Source organism: Callithrix jacchus, chromosome X, assembly GCF_049354715.1.
Source record: "Callithrix jacchus isolate 240 chromosome X, calJac240_pri, whole genome shotgun sequence".
Taxonomy (NCBI): domain Eukaryota; kingdom Metazoa; phylum Chordata; class Mammalia; order Primates; family Cebidae; genus Callithrix; species Callithrix jacchus.
The window spans coordinates 138,603,477-138,622,512 of NC_133524.1; positions in this window are offsets into that span (position 1 = coordinate 138,603,477).

Genomic DNA, 19,036 nt, shown 5'->3' on the forward strand with positions numbered 1-19,036 from the left:
TGTACCTGCCCCACAGGAAAATCTTTTTTTTGCAGTGTGCCACAGGCACATGTATAGCTGTTCAGGAATGTTCCATCGTATGGAGGGTGGCCGAGGCTCACAGGTAGATTATTTATCATACACCAAAACTAGGAGAGTATTGTCAGCCTAAAGAAATTATATAGCTTATTAAAAGGACAGTGCAAAGTGCTATTGAGGGAATAAGGTTGACTCTCCCTGCCAAGATTTACAAAATTGTTTTAAAACAGGATGTAATCTTGTTTTTGAAACCACGAGTCACTTTGTTGGTGCAAGAAAATGTTGTAAGATTTCAAGGCTCTGCTGACATTCCCAGAAATAATTTCCAAGAAATGAAGAAACTGTCATAAATTATAATAGTTGGTTTTAATTGAGCACCATAATAACATATGGGAGAAACTACAAGTGCCCATTTTCATTTGTCTACCTCACCTTCTTGGGTGGTTCATTTATAGTTAGAAGCCAGTGCTTCTGTTGGCTGCATAAATGTCTTCTTTTCAAAAGTGTCTGTTTATATCCTTTGCTCACTTTTTGATGGGGTTGTGTTTTTCTTGTAAATTTGTTTACATTCTTTGTAGGTTCTAGATATTAGCCCTTTGTCAGATGGGTAGATTTCAAAAATATTTTTCATTCTGTTCGTTGCTCTTTCACTCTAATGATTGTTTCTTTTGCTGTGCAGAAGCTCTTAAGTTTAATTAGATCCCATTTGCTTATTTTGGCTTTTGTTTCCATTGCTTTTGGTGTTTTAGTCAAGAAGTCTTTGTCCATGCCTATGTCCTGAATGGTATTGCCTGGGTTTTCTTCTAGAGTTTTTATGGTGTTAAGTCTTTTTGTTATTTATATTTATATACTCTTGTACTGACTATATGTTAAAAAGTTGTAATTATTATTTTGATTGGTTCATTGTTTAATCTTTCAACTTAGAATAAGTGTAGTTACACATCACAACTACATTGTTATAATATTCTGGCTTATTCTGTGTGCTTACTACTACCAGTGAGTTTTGTACCTTCAAATTATTATTTATTGGTCATTAATATCCCTTTCCTTCCAATTCAAGTACTTCCTTTAGGATTTTTTGTAGAACAGGTCTGGTATTGATTAAATTTCTCAGCTTTTGTATATCTGAGAAGGTGTTTATTTCTCCTTCATGTTTAAAGGATATTTTTGTCAGGTATGTTATTCTAGGATAACAGCTTTTTGCCCTTTGGCACTTTTTAAATATGTTATAAAACTGTCTCCTAGCCTGTCAGGTTTCTAATGAAAAGTCTGCTGCCACACCTATTGGAGCTCTTTTGTATGTTACTTGTTTGTTTATTCTTGCTGCTTTTAAGATTATTTCTTTATCTTTGACCTTTGGGAGTTTGATTAGTAAATGCCTTGAGGTAGTCTTCTTTGGGTTAAATCTGCTTGGTGATCTATAATCATTTTTTGAACTTGGATATTGATCTCTATCTCTAGGTTTGGGAAGTTCACTGATATTATTGCTTTGAATAAAGTTTCTGCCTGTGTGTCTTTTCCTACCTCCTCTTTAAGGTCAATAACTCTTATATTTGCCTTTTTGAGGCTATTTTCTAGAGCTATATGCATGCTTCATTGTTTTTTTTGTTCTTTTTTTGTTTGTTTTCTCTGACTGTGTATGTTCAAATATCTGGTCTTCAAGCTAACTAATTCATTCTTCTGCTTGATAAATTCTGCTGGTAAAAGACTTTTATGCATCCTTCAGTAAGTCAGTTGCATTTTTCAACATCAAAATTTCTGTTTGACTCAGTATAATTATTTCAATCTCTTTATTAAATTCATCTGATAGAATTGTAAATTCTGTGTGTTATCTTGAATTTCTTTGAAAGTCCTCAATATATCTATTTTAAATTTTCTGTCTGAAAGGTCACATATGTCTGTTTCTCCAGGATTGTTCCCTGGTGCCTTATTTAGTTCATTTGGTGAGGTCATGTTTTTCTGGATGGTGTTGATGCTAGTAGATGTTCTTCAGTGTCTTGGCATTGAAGATCTAGGAATTAGATATTTATCGTAGTCTTCACTGGCTGGGGTTATTTGTAGCATCCTTTTTGGAAAGTCTTTCCTGATATTTGGAAGGACGTAGGTGTTGTAATGTAAGCTGTATATGCTTTAGGGAACATACCATGCTGACCATTAATGCTATGATTTCTGCAGACTTCTAGAGGTACTGCCTTAATACCTTGTACAAGACCCAGGAGAATTCTCTAGGTTATAAGGCAGAGACTCTCATTCTCCTCACTTATTTTCTCCCAAGCATACACAGTCTCTCTCTCTGTTCTGCAACTCCTAAAGCTTGGGGTGGGATGACATTAGCACCCCTGCTGCCACCACCACTTTCATTGCACTGACTCAGACCTGATGCCAGCACAGCACTGGGTCTCACTCAAGGCCTGCTGTAACCACTCCCTGGCTCTTGCCTATGTTTACTGAAGGCCCCAGGGCCCTACAGTTAGAAGATTGAAAAGCCAGTTGGGCTTGTGTCCTTCCCTTGAGGGTAGCCAGGGCCGGCAGGGCCTGGATAGGTCTGGAGGTACTGTCTGCGAGTCAGGTACTAGAGTTAAAAACCTTGGAAGTCTACCTGATGTTCTATTGCATTGCAGCTGGGCTGTAACTTAAAGAGTGGGAAGATGTCATCCTCCCACTCTTTTTTCCCCTTTTCAAAGGCTGAGGAGCCTCACACCATAACCATCACCAGAGTCTACAAGAAGCACTGCCAGACTACAGCAGATGTCACTTAGGGTCTGTGGTTTTTTAAGTCAGCTTGCAGTCAATACTGCCTGGCCTGTTACTCCTTCTTTAAGGCAATGGGCTCCCCTTTGGGTCAGGGCAGGTTCATAAATGCCATCCAAGAGTCCTAAAATCGGGAACCCCAAGAGCCCACTTGATGCTTTAACACTCTTTGGCTGTGCTGGTATCTGGTGCAAGACAAAGTCACCTTAGCTTTTCCCTTTCCTTTTCTCAAACAGAAGGAGTTTTCCTGGTAATATGCTGAGTCTCTCCTGAAGCCAGCAATTTTCAAAGGTTCACCAATGCCCTTGATGTAGTACCTGGGTATCACTATTCCTTATTCAGGGCCCAAAGGCTCTTCAGTTAGCAGGTGATAAATGCTCCCAAGACAGTGTCCTTTTCTTCAAGGCAGCAAGTTCTCTTCTGGCTCAGAGTGTGTCTAGAAAGGTCACCTAGGAGCTAGGTCTTGGAATGTTGGAATTCACTTGGAGTGGCTAGCAAAATGTTAGGGAAATATTAAGGAAGGTTAGAAGATTATAGTCACAAACCTTTTGGAAGGCCAAAAGGTTTTAATAGAAAGGGCTGAAGGCAGCCAGTTCATTATGTTAGAACTTTAAGTCATTGCGTAAAAGATAGGGACAAAAAAACTTCCCCAGTTAAGCCTGTTTACCCCACCTTCCTTTGTCCCTACTCTAATTTGTTTACTCATGTAAACTTTGTGCTGGATGGTCCTCCCAGGGGGAGGTCAAAGGGGAATTACCCGTTAATTGTGTTTATTCTGGGCCCTGAATCAAGACTTTTTATCATTCATAAAACCATTCTTTTAACCATGTTAATTATCCACAAGCATGTTGACATAGAACCTCTGTTATTAAATCTATACTCAATAAATGTAAGGAGGACAGGGAATCGTGGTTGGTTAGCTGCAATCACCCTCTGAAAGCAGCTGATGACCATCCCTAGCCCACTCAGATTCACTGTATTCTGGTGTGTGTGAGTGTATTTTATTCATCCATCATTGAGTCAGGGTCTGCAAGACAGACCTCCACAGGTGGTGATCAATGTCTCAGATGGTGACCCTGATGTGATCCAGGTCACAGGTGGTGATCCTAACATGATCAGTGTCTCAGGTGGTAACCCCAACATGACAATCATCATGCTGGAACAGGCGTCTCATGACTGACCAGTGCTCTATTCTGCCGTGGCTAAGCGTGTATCCTAGATGCATCTTTGTAATATTTTTGATCTATTATTTGGCAAAGACAACTAAATATACCCACTAGTGTATCATTTCTGATGAGATTAAAGTTTAATATATATAGTACATATATATATATAAAACACTTGAATGCTTCATTCTTTAACAACTACAAAAGTACCCCAGGATATCAAAACAGTTTTTTCCACAGTTTGGGGAAAAATGAGTAGTATACTTGAAGAGCTTTGCGAGCATCATGCTGCTAAATGTTTACCTGCATGGCAGTTAAATGGTCTCAGGTGAATTTTCTTTTACCCCCTCCAGAAGCAGGACAATTGTAGGAATTTTCACTGCAAGCTTCACAATATGGACCACAATATCTCAGTGCAGCAAAACTGTCACTCTGGGGTGGGTCTGAAGAGCAGTCAAAGGCAAGTTAAATTGCTTTCCCTTAGGCTTGCTCAGTTAACTTTGGAGAATATTTCCATATTTGTGTTTGAAATCATTCCCCAGTTTGCTTTTTCTGACGATTTGCTGACTCATGACAGCTTCATATCTGGACAGTATTTTCATCCCTTGTGGCTGAATGGGAAAATATCAAGTTTGAAATGGTAACTTTTAAACAAAGAAAGATTCTGGAAAGAGTTTTGCTTCTGACACTTGGATTCACTTATTCACATGTTTAATAAGCTTCCTCGGTGATCATCATTCAGTCACTCATTTATTTCCTTCAAAACACATTTGTTAAGTACCAATTATGGTTCAGATTTTATGTAAGATGTTGCAGATATGACAAAGAATACAAAAAATCCTGCCTTAATGAGCTCAGAATCTAGTGAAGAAAATGAAATATAAATAATATTAATACAAAGCAATAACTGGCTGGGCGCAGTAGCTCATGCCTGTAATCCCAGCACTTTGGGAGGCCGAGGTGGGTGGATCATGAGGTCAAGAGCTCGAGACCATCTTGGTCAACATGGTGAGACCCCGTCTCTACTAAAAATACAAAAAATTAGCTGGGCATGGTGGCGTGTGCCTGTAATCCTAGCTACTCGGGAGGCTGAGGCAGGAGAATTGCCTGAACCGAGGAGGCAGAGGTTGCGGTGAGCCGAGATCGCGCCATTGCACTCCAGCCTGGGTCACAAGAGGGAAACTCCGTCTCAAACAACAACAACAACAACAACAAAGCAATAACTACAGCAACATTTTTAAAAACACAACTTAAAATAACAAATAGTTGTCCGAAGCTGGATCTTCAAGGTACTCCACAGGAAAACAGAGTAAGGCTCACAGAGGTTTAAAGTGACTCCTTCCCGGAAGTGAAATCTCAGGGCTATGAAAGTTTAAAGGAGGGATAGATTAGCCATCTTGGGTGTTGAGGAGATGGACCTCCTGAGGAGAAAGAACTACACAGATGAAAAAATGACATTCTCAGTGAAGAGAAGAGTAACAAAGGCTTAAAGGTGGAAAGATGATTTTTTTTAAATACATAGATCAAGGCCATGTTGTAAAACATGCCATGATTCTTCTTCCCTTAGTGAGTTTGAGCAGTCAAGTATTATCACTGTATTTTTTGTAGATAAGTGGGATACTTTTCAGAATGATTGTCATTTGCTACCACCCAAATGTGTAGCACTGTTGAGGCCAAGATCCAAGGTTAAGATAAATAGCTCCATTTTGTCCTGCAGTGATAGGAAATGCCACTAACACTGTCCAAGGGCCTCAGTGGTCACTGGTCACAGAAAAGCCATGAAGAGATGGAGCCAACATCTTTTCTGATAAATAAAATTAAACCCTTAATCATGTTGATGCTGTGAATAGAGGGCAGTACCGTACTCACATAAGGATATCATATTTAATCCTAGGCTGTGATAGCTGCCAGTGGTGGCACTCTATAGGTCAATTTACTTATATTTAGCCTTCTGCAGTGACAAAATGGTTATGGCCATTTAGTTCAGCAGGAGATTGTTGAATAAATGCATTGTCTGTTGTCATTGAGATTTGGTCTTGCACATAAATGCACATTATACAAGGCTGCTTCTCCAAGCTACTTATAGCAGAGTACAGTAAATTAAAATAGTTTTCTCTCCTATCTACTTTAGGCATCATTACTTTTTGAATGTCCCTCATGGAATTATAGAGCTTTTAATCAAGAAAATATTTTAGTACAGTATTTTTCAAAATGCGGTTGGAGAGCACCTATCTCAGATGTCCTGTTATTATGGTCTAGATTTTAGGGTCATTGTCTAGTCTGACTGAAGTAGTCCGTAAAGATGGAGCCCAGAAACCTGCATGTTGAATAAACTTCCTGGGTGATCTTTTATGTAAATCAGAATTTGACAAAGATTACTTTCAATAATAGCTTAACTTCCTCATTTCTCAAACCAGTAATATGCAGTTCATAAAGGGGATGTGACTTGTCTAGGGTTACAAAGCAAATTCCCCACTGACCTCAGATTTCCCCAAGCCTCTGAGATCTCAGTCCAGGGTCTTTCCAGTAACGCAGTGGTTTCCTCCCATCACATGTCTGTTGTACAAAATGTTCAGAAGAAATAATTTCAATGATCAACAGTCAGTAAATGAACTCTCTTTAAATTATCAAGGACACTTTTTAAAGTGTTTGTTTGGAATACACTAATGGCAATAGTTTAACATTCCAGAGAACTGTTTGAGAACGTAGTCTCAACACAGAATTTTTGTACACAGAAAATATTAAACAAATATAACTGACAAAGTTTGTCATGTGGTCTCAATATAGACCTGTGATTTGTGCCCAAACTTTATACAGGTAAAATGGAGTTGTAGAAAATGATGCTGAGAAACCAAATACCATAAATTAACTAGCCTATACATAAGACCGGGACTCTTGCCCACTTTGTATGCTTTCTTCCTTATAATCCCTGGGCCCAGTGCCTTTGTTCATCTCAGTTATTGTTGGGTTAGTGAAAGTGATGTGAACATTCTCTACCCTGCCCACAGGAATGGCTGCAGAGTTCAGTGTTTAATTGCTTTGAAAATCGATGAAAATGACTTTTTATTTTGAGTATTATGACTTAACTAATAGCCATCAGTTAAAATGGGCAATGTTTTGAAAACCTGAGTAACACTTTTTCTACAGGCTCTAAGAAAAGTCAAGACCCAGTGGTTGAAAGCTCTTAAAATAATTTTACTTCTGACCAAATATAAACTTTGGGTACTATAAAATTGGAGCTTTTAGTCCCTGTTTACATGTAATAAAGTTTTCAGGGAAAAAAATCACCCCATGGATAGATTGTTTAATTTTTAAGAAAGTGTCTCTACAGAATAATGATTCCCAGCCAGGAGGCTTCAGTTTATGTAAGATATTTTTTTCTTCTTAAACCGACAGAGGTTTTGAATCTGTGAAGAGTCAGCTTTCATTGGTACTGCCAGCTTTTGTAGCCCTGTCCATGTATTCTACAACTCATCTGATCTGACAAACTACTCTTATAGAGTCCAAAAAGAATACACAGAGATTTTGGATGTCCTGTTTTGGGAATTAAACTTTTGTATTTTAAATTATTGGACTTCACCTTTGGCAATGTTTTAACTTTACATTTAGATGGAAGAGAAGGGAAAAAAACCACTTTACCTCAATTGAAATATTCCCCACATGTGCTACTTATCTCAGCTGGTAGTTGGAAAGGGGCTTCTGTAGCCGTTAAAAATTCTGACTAATGGAGCCAGGTTTTGTGGAGGGACTTCTAAGCAACATCTCTTTTGATAAAAATCCATCCCATTGGGTAGAAGTGGGGATGGTTAATGGGTATAAAAATATAATTATAATGAATAAGATCTAGTAATTAATAGTACAGCAGGGTCACTACAGTCAATAGTAATTTATTGTACATTTAAAAATAATGAAAAGAATGTCATCGAAGTATTTGTAATTCAAATAAGTGATAAATGCTTCCAGTGATAGATAACCTGTGCACCTTGATATGATTATTACACATTGTATGCCTGTATCAGAATATCTCATGTACTCCATATAAATACATACACCTACTCTGCACCTATAAAAATTAAAAAATTCCACCCCATTATCTTTGATTTCCTGCTGTGTGTCTTTTAGTACTCCCTATTTTATGGGCTCTTACTCAGTTTCCAATTTCATATCATTAGTATAATCTAAAATGTGAGATAATCACCAAGTACACATGACTTGATAATTACTATGTTTATGCCACTTTCATTTTTGAAATAAAGTAGGTTCAAGCATAGCTACAGGCCCTTTTGTTATCTTTAAAAAATCACTATGTAAAAATCAATGATCTGTAAATTCTCTTCTCAATCCAATATCACGTGGTTAGACCTAGGGCACATTTAAGTCTATTTTATCTGTCTTTTTTTGGTATGTATTTTTAAAAGGGAGATAACTAATATTTTGTTGTGTTAGAAAAGAACTGTGTCCCCACATATATTTCAAGTTAGAACATATTACAATAAAAAGGCTACTGTAAAAGCCCTTTTTATAATAAGCACCACTAAATGTAATGCATTAGGTAGTATATTATATCTATGTTTTTAATATCCCTATATGAACACTGTGTAAAAAGCATATAAGTGTTCTCATTTGCAATCTCATTTTGATTACCATTTTATTTTTAAGAGAGGAGTTCAGAAATATAGGTAAAATCAAACCATACACTGTTACTATGGTTATCGTCTGTTTAATGGAAGCATTTGAAGAATATTTTTTCTTGACATTTTCAGATGAAGTTCAGTGAATTGTGCCCAGGGGAATACAAATGGATGCATTCATCCTTACTTGAGAAAAAGAATCTGGCTTTGTTAAACACTTTTAAAACTTTATATTCTTAGCCAGTTTTATGATAAAAAATAACTTCTACAGATGTATTTTAGGCCTAATATTGAAATTCATCATCAAAACAAATTGAAGACATTAGGAATATACCTAATGTTTTCATTTTTTTTCAAAAAGTAATGGTAAATGAAGAAGTTAGATCATGAACACTAGAATTTAAATTTTTATGAAATGGGAAGGTTATCTCTTTCTCTACCATTTTCTTAATTAAGAAATCATATTAGAAGCACATGAGCAGGTTACCCTTTGCACAGTCTTCTAGATTGTTGTATAGATAAGTTTAGGACACTTTCATTTTTCACTTTCCTTTATTAGGATATGATTCTTTGGGTGCTTTTCAGTCTACCAGTGAATGACGAACACTACTATCTCCAGATAGTGAGAAATTGAATACCTTACAGGTTGTCAGACATCTAAGACAGAAGAGCCCTGCAAGCAGCTAGGAGAAATTGGATACATTCATTGGAATCATAGTCATGACTGGGATACCAGTGGAGACAACTTTTTTCTTCTTGATAGTGAACTGAGTGTTCCTAATTTAATATTATAAAAACTCTAATGAGATGCATTCTGAGTTATTCTTCTTGTAGGTTTATTGCTTATGCAGGTGTATAAAATGTTGACAGATGAAACTACTCCAAAGAGTCCAAACATATATTCTTTGAATGGGTTATGTTAATACTATAACTTTCTATTAAAAAGCCCAAAAACTGCAATGTGGCAAAAAGTCACATGGAGTAGATAACTTACTGAGGGATGTTTAAAATTTGCAAAAAAAAAAAAAAAAAAAAGCAGGGAAGACAATGGAGATTGTGATGTGATAAAAAGGCGAGGAAGAGCCATAAGCAAACTCCAACACCAGATAAAAGATGTGATTCAAGAGCAGTGTATAAAGATACTCCAGGTAACAGTTTTCTTCTAAGCCACTGTTGCTTCTGTTGATTGTATGGCCAATTGACATGGTTGATTGTTTGGTTGGTTTTAGCAAAGTTTATTAATGGGAAAAATACTAAAATAGTTTTGCAGCCTTGAAGAACCAGATAAACAAATACTTCTTTTTAAGCTGTAAATTGAGATGTTATTTTTTTTGGGCATTTAAGCATGCTACATTTGGGCCATTGAAACAAAGTAAAATGATATTTTTTAAAGTTGCGTTTATTGAGGTATAATTTACATCAAATGAATTTCACCCTTTTAAGTTATACAATTTTATGAGCTTTAAAAAATGTGCAATCTACCTGTAGATGATTTCCATCACACTAAAAAGTTCCTTAATGTCCCTTTATAGTCAGTCCTCTTTAGACAGTCCCTAGTAGTCACTGTTTGGTCTGCATTCCTGTAAGTTTACTTTCTCCAGAATGTCATATCAATCAAATCTTCCAATGTATAGATTTGTGTAAATGAAAGGTGTACTTTGCTTAACACACTGCTTTTTAGAGTCATCCATGTTTTTGCACATAATTGTTTTTTGGGCTATAATAATATATATATTAATTGTAAATGAGTTTAAAACTACAATACAATGATAAAGAAATATCACTGTTAATCCTTATGCAATAATAATCACCACTTACTGAATTTAAATATTTATGTTCAAGTTTCTCTTTATGCATATACTGTTTCTGGTACACATGTACATACATACACTTATTCTTAAACCTTCTAGTATATCTACATGTAATGTAATTTTTCAGATAACATTGTGTTAAATTATTTCTCATGTCATTACTGTCTTCATGAGCCTAATTTTAAGGCCTGCAAATGCCACATTGCATGTCATTTAGGCATTCCTATATTTTCAGGTATCATGCAGTTGTTTCCAATTTCTTTCTTTCTTTCTTTCTTTCTTTCTTTCTTTCTTTCTTTCTTTCTTTTTTTTTTCTTTTTTTTTTTTTTTTTTTTTTTTTGAGACAGAGTCTTGCTCTGCCGCCAGGTGCCAGGCTAGAGTGCAGTGGTGGGATCTCCGCTCACTGCAACCTGCGCCTCCTGGTTTCAAGCAATTCTCCTGCCTCAGCCTCCCGAGTAGCTGGGACTACAGGCACATGCAACCAAGCCCAGCTAATTTTTGTATTTTTAGTAGAGATGGAGTTTCACCATGTTGGCCAGGATGGTGATCTGCCCACCTCAGCCTCCCAAAGTGCTGGGATATTTCCAATTTCTTACTATCATGATGGAACAGTGAACATCTTCAGACATAATGCATCGAAGAAATAGAAGCCGTAGATTTCAACTGGTCACAGATGCCTTAGCCTGAGTATACAAGGGGGAATCTGATGTGGATAAGTGTGATGAAATCAAAAGAAAGAGTACATGACCAGAAAAATCGGTCTGATAAGAGATGCATTATAATAGAAGCAATATTATAGTAGAAAACACAGACTCAAAAACTGTACAAACAAGCAAACAAACAGAACAGTATACAGAAATAGATTTCCTGCACTGAATTATGCATTAAGCATTTGACTTATTATCTCATTTAACTCTTGCAAAAATCTTGTGAGGTAATGTGGTGGTAGTCACAATACCCGCCAACGAAATGTCCTCACTCTAACCTCTAGAACCTGTCAATAATGATACCTTACATGACCAAAGGCATTTTGAAAATATAATTAAAGCTAGAAACCTTAAAAGAGGGAGAGTACTCTGGATGATGCGGGTGAGCCCATTGTGTAAGCAACATTAGCCCTTAAAAGTAGAGAACTTTCACTGGCTGGAATAGGTTATGGCAGAAGGAGAAGTCAGAGGGATCCTAAGTATGAGAAGGACTCAACACATTTTTGCTGGATTTGAGAGCAGAGGGGCAAGGTCACAAGGAATAGAGGTGGTATTAAGGATCTGAGAGAAATTCCAGGCTGAGAGTCAAAAAGGAAGCGAGAACCTCAGTCATACAACCACAGGAAACTGAATTCTGTCAACAACCTGAAGGAACTTACAAATAGATTCTTGCCCACAGTCTTCAGATAAGAGTCCAGGCCACCGTTGCCTTGAAATTGACTTTCCATGACCCAAAGCAGAGAAACCAGCCAAGTTCACATGAACTTCTGACTTGTAGAACTGTGGGAAATAAATCTGTGTTGGTGTAATATGCTACATGTGGCAATTTGTTATGGCAGCAATAGAAAACTAATACAGTTAGGCCCTATTATTATGTCCAGTTAGTTAAAGCTGCAAATTTGGAGCAGTTTGGTAACTTGCTCAATGTTGCTTTGTGGTCCAATTAGAATTTAATTCCAAGTCAAACCAACTTTGGGGACAATTTTAGTATATGTCATTTTTAATACAGTCATTTATTTTGTTGTTTTAAAGAAGCATATGGTGTTCTTCTGATAATTTCTAAGGTTTTCACATTTCTTCTGTATCCATAGTTTTCCATGATTTATTAAAATAATACTCTGTTTATATCCCTAATGTTGTTTATTTTTGCCTTCTCTGTTTTCTTCTTCAAGGATTGATTATTTTATTGGTTATTTTCAAGAAACAGTCTTCAATTATTTTAATCAACTCTACTGATTTTTCTGTATTCCATTTATTAATTTCCTCTACTCTTTTAGATTTTTTTAAACCTATTTTCTACATTGTATAATTGAAACTTTAGTTGATTTAATTTGTTCTCATTTTCCAGTAGCAGCATTAAATGCCAGGTAAGAAACCTCAGTTACTACTTTGGCCATATTTCTCGTCTTTTGAAATAATTCCCCCATTGTTGTTTATTTCTATTACTTAAGATATTTTTTGTTTCTTCTTAAACCAGAGGTATTTAGAAGTATGTGTGCATGTGTAGAAATATATATGTTATGGAATTGTTTATCTGAACCTTAATTTTCAAATATATTGATTTCTACTGACTGCTTTTGTGATGTCATTTTATAATTTTATTTCATTGTAATTAGAAAGTATGGTCTATATGATGTTGGCTTTTTGAAATCAGTAGAGAGGTAGTTATGGCTTAACACATGGCCAATTTTAGTCACTCACACTTGTTTAAAACAAATATGCAGACTCTAAGAGGACAAAATTTTTGCTACCTCTGTGTTTAATATTATAAATGAGTTATTCAGTTTCTCTGCATATTTCCTCACTACTTGATTTGTTGTTTTCTGAGAATGGTGCATTAAATTCTCCCAGATTATTGTTTTCTCAGTTTCTCATATTATATTTCTCTTAGCTTTTGCTATATTTATTTCAAAGCTATGATGTCATTGGATGAAGATTCATGATTCCCATCTTATTGATGAATTTAAAATATTTAATTTGAAATAGTTTATATAAATGATTTTGCTTGAAATTTATTTTGCTTAAAGTTAATATCACCATACTTGCTTTCTTTGTGCTTTAAAAATCATAATTTAATTCTAATTTCTTAAACCAATATGGGTATCTCAATATTTTAGTAACAATTTAATATTAAATTATTCTGATATTAACAGACTGAGACATAGTCTTTTCAGCTTTTCTGTGTTTTCTTATGTTGATTTCAATTTGCTTCATATTCCCCTTTCAAAGTATTTGCTTGGTTTCATATTTTCCATGAAAGTTTTCATTTATCTTGAGGCTTGGACATTATATTTATGTTTATATTATTCAAGTGTTGTCCTTAAACATTACTGCACACATTTAAGTATATTTTTCTAAGATATATATTTAGTTAATATTTATTTCTTCTCTCTTACAATGCTAATTTCCTCACATTTGGTGATACTTTATGATGTATTTAAACTTTGTATTGAGAATCTCTAATCGCTTACCTTTACATTCTTTCCCTTTTAACTACTACTGACCTCAAGTGATTACTGTGAAAGGGCATGCTGTATTAGAGTGCTAATTTCTGGATTCCACCCTGTCCTTCTGGTTATTGCTAGTCTTCTTACTTTTTAATTTATTAACCGTTCCATTCTTGAGCTATACATCTTTGTTGCTTATGCCATGACTGAAAGGGAGAGAAGTAGGAAAGTAGAGAAAGAGCCACCTGTCTTGCTGCTTCTATCATGGTACCCTAAAAATTAACACTGTTAGTTAATTTGAAACCCCTTCCTCCACTTCACAATCTAGGACACCCCTGGGGTCTTTCCTACTTCTTTTCTATCTTTGTAACAGATTATTCTCATTTTGAATTGTGGTTTCCTTTTCAATCGAATCTTATCTGCCTTTATTCCATCTGGTATTCCTCACTCCACAAAAGATGAAACTGAGACACAGAGAGTTATGTGTCTTATTCAGTGTCACACAGATAGTGAGTGAGTGGCAGAACTGGGTTTTGAATTTAGGCAATCTGGCTCCAGAATTTATACCTTTAACCATTGAACCACAGAGCCTTCCCTTTCTGCCTACCTATAGCCTCTTTCCATTAAATCTCTCATTTTTAAAATGTGCTATCCCCTTAAAAAACAGTATTAATTATCATTAGAATAAAGATAAAATCATAGTAATACAGCTAAAGATGAATACCTAATTCTCATCTCTCCAGGGTGTTACTGCCTATTCATAGAAGTGTTTTTTTGACTTATTGCTATTACTGTACACTTTTACCTTAGCTTTTTTCCTTCTTATAAGCCATAATAAAGAAGAAAAATCTTCATTTTAATTAGTGGTGTATATAACAAGAGCAGCATATTTGGTCATTTGGTGGTTTTAGAAATGAAAAAGTTGTTCCAATGAATATACAATCCATTAACTATGAATAAAAGTAAAGCCAAATGTATCTACAGAAAGCAAAAGGGTTGGTTTCTAATTGAAATATTTGTGGATACTAAACCATATACGTCCAAAAAGTGTTAGATATTTTTAAAAAATTTAGTCTGATCCTTATGATCAATTTTCCCCCACTGAATCTGTCTCTCACAAATATGTCAGAAGTATGTGGGGACTCCTCAGGGACCTAGAAATAGAAATTCCATTTGACCCAGCATTCCCATTACTGGGTATATATCCAAAGGACTATAAATTGTTCTACTATAAGGACACATGCGCACGAATGTTCATTGCAGCACTGTTTACAGTAGCCAAGACCTGGAACCAACCCAAATGCCCATCGATGATAGACTGGACAGGGAAAATGTGGCACATATACACCATGGAATATTATGCAGCCATCAAAAACGATTGAGTTCATGTCCTTCGTAGGGACATGGATGAACCTGGAAACCATCATTCTCAGCAAACTGACACAAGAACAGAAAATCAAACACCACCTGTTCTCACTCATAGGTGGGTGTTGAACAATGAGAGCACATGGACACAGGGAGGGAAGCATCAGACACTGGGATCTGTCAGGGGGAAATAGGGGAGGGACAGCAGGGGGTGGGGAGTTGGGAAGAGATAGCATGGGGGGAAATGCCAGATATAGGTGATGGGGAGGAAGGCAGCAAATCACACTGCCATGTGTGTACCTATGCAACAATCTTGCATGTTCTTCACATGTACTCCAAAACCTAAAATGCAATTAAAAAAAAAGAAGTATTCATGCCTAAAGAGAGATGTTGGAAAGCAAATGAATCATCATAGGTGTCTCACTTCAAAACTTTAAAAAAATACCTGCAAATTCACCAAGAAGTTAGTTTACTTTGGGCCTTTATTTCTATATGCTTCCCATACAATGCAGGATACATCACCAGCTTCTCTTCTAAAACAGTAAGACATTGAAGGCTCATATTTTTCTTCTGTGCATTACAATCCAAGTGTGTTCCATAAAATAAGATATAGTAAGGCCATTTTATAAAGTATTACAGTAAAATAAAAATGCTAATGTTGAACCTCATTTTCTCCATAAGTCTCTGACCCCATTAGCTATGTGCTTTCAACTCTGAAGCAAGGATTGCATTTTTGCTCAATGCTGTTATTTTGGGAGATGCTCAAAAATATTCTTCAATTCTTGACATTTTATTGAGCGTTATTCCTTGGGTATGACAGCCAATCCACAACTTCTAATGTGAACTGGTTGGGAAGCCCAGAGTTATTTACTAATTCTTACAATAAGGACACGGTTCTACAGCAATCATATTCTAGTCCTTTTCTTGACAGTCTTGATGGAGGCAAGAGGGGTGATATTGGCTTGCAACTTACTGGCTTGTAACTACTATCCTTTTTTGTTGTGATCTTGCCTACCTTCAATTAAGTCATTTAATCACTTATTTTTCAGGTTTTATTTGTTTTCAAGTGTAACAATTATTTAAGGAGCTTAAAGGGCTTTTGGAGAGCTAGAAATTCAGAAGTTGAGCAGACTCCCATTGTCTTTAGGACTATTTCTTTAGCACTATGGATTTTATACCTTCAGTTTTAATAACACAATAAAATTAAATTGATGGATAAATTATAAATAATAGGAAATAAGAGGCTAAAATAAACATATAGGAGGACAAGTAAACTGTAGTCAAAATTTGGTTAAGCTGGCCAAGGCTTTCTTTTATGCAAAAGATTAGGAAAATCATCCTTGAGATAGAATTAAAAAGTGAGCTCTTCAGACAATGGAGTTTAATTGTCTAGGCTAGGTTGAGTGTCTTTCTATTCAAATTTCAGGCCAAAGGAAAAAGTGCTATATGTTGTAGGATAAAAGCAGCAAGCGATTGGGCAAAGACTGTTATCCAACTGATGATAATGCTCCTTAAACTTTGAGTTTTAATGTGAACCTATCTTCCTACTTTAGATTAAATAGTACTGTCTCCAGACTCCTGTTTCATCAATTTTGTCTCATTTGTTTCCTCAAGGCTTTGCACACAGCCCAGGACTGAACATAAAGACTCCACTCCTAGGGGTAGATCTAGTTGGTTTGGACCATTGTCCATATACCCTAACCATGCCTCTTCTGATGTCTTCTGCTCAACCTGCCTTTTTTCCTGGCTCTCCAAATATTCTTTAGGTCATACTCACATTCTTTATTTTAGTCTAGTATCTGTAGCTCCTAGCTATGCATTGTATTTTAATTCAGAGTAATTTGTCTCCACAAATTGTATTTTGATTTTTGATCTCAAATCCTGCACACTGCTGAATCCAGGTTACTTACCAATTTATCCTTACCCAACTGTTAGTCCTGGACTTAAATATGCATCACCCAAGTTCTTCTACCTCTGAACCTTTTAGCTTGCTGTATCTCATGTCTGTTATAAACCTGCACTGACTTCTTTGGATAATTTTTTTGTTGTTATTCATAATCCTTGTCACTTATGACAAATAATATTATTTTACAATAGATGAAAATATCCCTTAAAATACTTACATTCCTGAATGGTAATTAATTGATGATATGCACTTAAGAAGAGAATATATAGGATATTAAGATAATGACAAATAAAAAGGTTTTGATGTTTAAGTCATTTACATTGCTTTTCCTTTTTAATAGACATTATGGAACATGCACTTGAAATATTTTCCTCCTATATATGCCATTCAAAATGTTTTAAATCTAGACTCATAATTTGCAAACACTTTAAGACCACTTATTCACTTAAGACTTGTTGGATAGTGCTTATTTTCATCTTCATTCTTTCTCTCTATGTAATGTTTAAATGTGCTCTATGATATTAAACAAGTGAAGAATTGTGTGCTTATTTTGCAATTTGTGAAATAGCGTTGTACAATTTTTTGGTGTCACTAGTAGGGGGCTGTACTAAGTAGATTTGAACTTTGCCTTTGTGTGATATAATAACCTATAGTTTGAACCAAATATCTAATCATTTCTGCAGTTTGCACAATAGAACAAACGTTTTATAAGTTCTGCTTAATAATTTCAGACTTGGAACAGATAAATCCGTGTTAAATAAACTAGTATATAAACCATATTTTCTCCATTATAGAACTAAAATAAACTGAAACCAAAACTAAAATTTTACGTACATTTTCACTTTAACCTCAAAATTCCATCACATAAACAAGACAGACATTCACATGAGGCTCAATTAAGTGAATTATCCAAAGTCTCATTCTTTTCCACATAATAATCTCAGTGACTTAAACCCATGGTTTATTTTAAACCTCCAGATCCGTTGTTCATTATCATTATCATTGTTTTGTTTGTTATGTTTTTTCTTTGCCTGCAACATCTATACCCTCATTATTATTATTATTAAGGTATCTTGTAATAAAAGTTGAAAACTACTATCTGTCCATCATCAAGGGGTAATACCTTATAGCTGTGTTCACAGAAATAATTAAATAACATGTTCGCAAAATAAAACATGAATAAAAACTATTTCATTTTTTTTCTGTTTAGGGCATAATTAGAACAATATGTTTATGCTAAATTATAACATCACAATTTTAATGTTTATTTGCAAACAATGAAGCATACTAATATAAGTACTAGGGATTTTAAAAAATTAAAAATTATGCTGAATTTAGCTGATGATGTATAAGCTGTGTCCACATCTAAAAACTATAGAATATAGTCCCACTTATTTGATTATGGACTTTCATGCCTGATGTCAATTTTCCTGATTGGTAAAACTGCAGAGCTAATCTTTACTAGGAAGACAGATGACACAGTGTCCAAAGGGTCATATCTAGGAAATGACTTGACATTAATTATTTCATGTACCTTAACTATTTTGCTACTTATAAGGCAAGTGAGAAGTGGGAAGATGTCACATATTATATAATATAATCAGTCTTATAAATGGAATATGTTGTTTAAATCAACTATTCATTATTGAATCATAAGCAAATGGTGAGTAGAAACAACAGAATACTCCCTAAGAGGTACACTTTGTCACTCATTTTCTAATCCTGTATATGTAGAGATTCGGTTCACTTCTTCATATAATTTTTCTTAGTTTTTCCTCAGAAGAATACATATCACAGCTCAGATGATTTTATGAGAAATAACTGAAGATCATTTAGATCATAATTATAAATCCAAATGACACCATAAATATGCAGAATGGAAAGTGGTACATTGCTTTGGAGGAAACAAATTTACAAGTACCTGTAATTACTGCTTTTATGCAATTGTCCATTTTATGATACTACCCTATACCTATTAAGTCATATCATATTTTTATAAGACTAACAAGCTGAAGAATGGTCTCATATAATTTAGTTGTTTTTGTATTTTACAGTATTTGATTCTCAAGCCAATAAATATCTAGTTCAATTACATATTATGCATGTCTTGTTTTTCATTTTCAAATAAGATGTTGCAGAAGACACTTTGACAATTTGAAATAGCAATTGTGAATAATCATTCTAAATGTTGAAAATATAGTTTGTACCTAATTTAAATGTATTAGAAACTATAA